This window comes from Thamnophis sirtalis, unplaced genomic scaffold, assembly GCF_051295495.1.
Source record: "Thamnophis sirtalis isolate CommonGarterSnake01/CBP01778 unplaced genomic scaffold, rThaSir2_p1.2 scaffold_5, whole genome shotgun sequence".
Taxonomy (NCBI): domain Eukaryota; kingdom Metazoa; phylum Chordata; class Lepidosauria; order Squamata; family Natricidae; genus Thamnophis; species Thamnophis sirtalis.
Window position 1 is genome coordinate 73,042,445 of NW_028261385.1, and position 856 is coordinate 73,043,300.

An 856-nucleotide genomic window follows, 5' to 3' on the forward strand; every position below is an offset into this window, starting at 1 on the left:
ATGACGAACCAGCAGTGTCTCAGGGTCATGTGATCAGCTTTTGTGAGCTTCTGTCAGTCATGCCTCCTTCAATATCCAAGAAAGAAAAACCTCAACTCCATTTTATAAGTATGATCTTTATTGTCATTGTACTTAAATACAATGAAATTTTAATAGAGATAAAGTACTTTTACTAGATATGAAGTGAAAACAGCAAAAGGAAAGCAAGATCTGAGCCAGAAAGGCGGGAACATGTACATATCAAATGTTTACCCTGCACCCTCCCCCCCAATTCCCCAACCCATTGTACAATCTGCAACTCCCTAAGGTGTCATGTGGGGTGCATCTTCAAACAGCCTCATCAGGTTGGTATGCGAAAAGGTTGGCCTTGACCAAGTCCCAACATCAGCCACCAGCATGCGCAGAAGATGGCAAGAACAAGACTCCTCCAGTACAATATAATTCCCTTCCCAAATACTATGCTGTTCCTATGACAGCCGAGAGTAAGCAAGTGTAGCAAAACAGCTGTAGGCGAGCAAGCCAAACAGAGGCTGATAGCTTTTGGCAAAGTCAATGGGGAAGCCAGATTCACTTAACAACCGTGTTACTAACTTCACAACTGCACAATGATTCACTTAACAACTGTGGCAAGAAACGTCGTAAAATGGGAGAAAACTCATCTAACAAATGTCTCCCTTAGTAAACTAAATTTTGGGGTCAATTGTGGGCATTTGTCGAGGACTGCCTGCATAAATTAGAACAGATAAAATATTTCACACGGATGAAATTTTAGACAGAAATATTTATATTTAGAAGAATGTTGCAATACAGCCTATTATTTTAATTTTTTTAATGCCTGTATTACAAGTAAGTACGC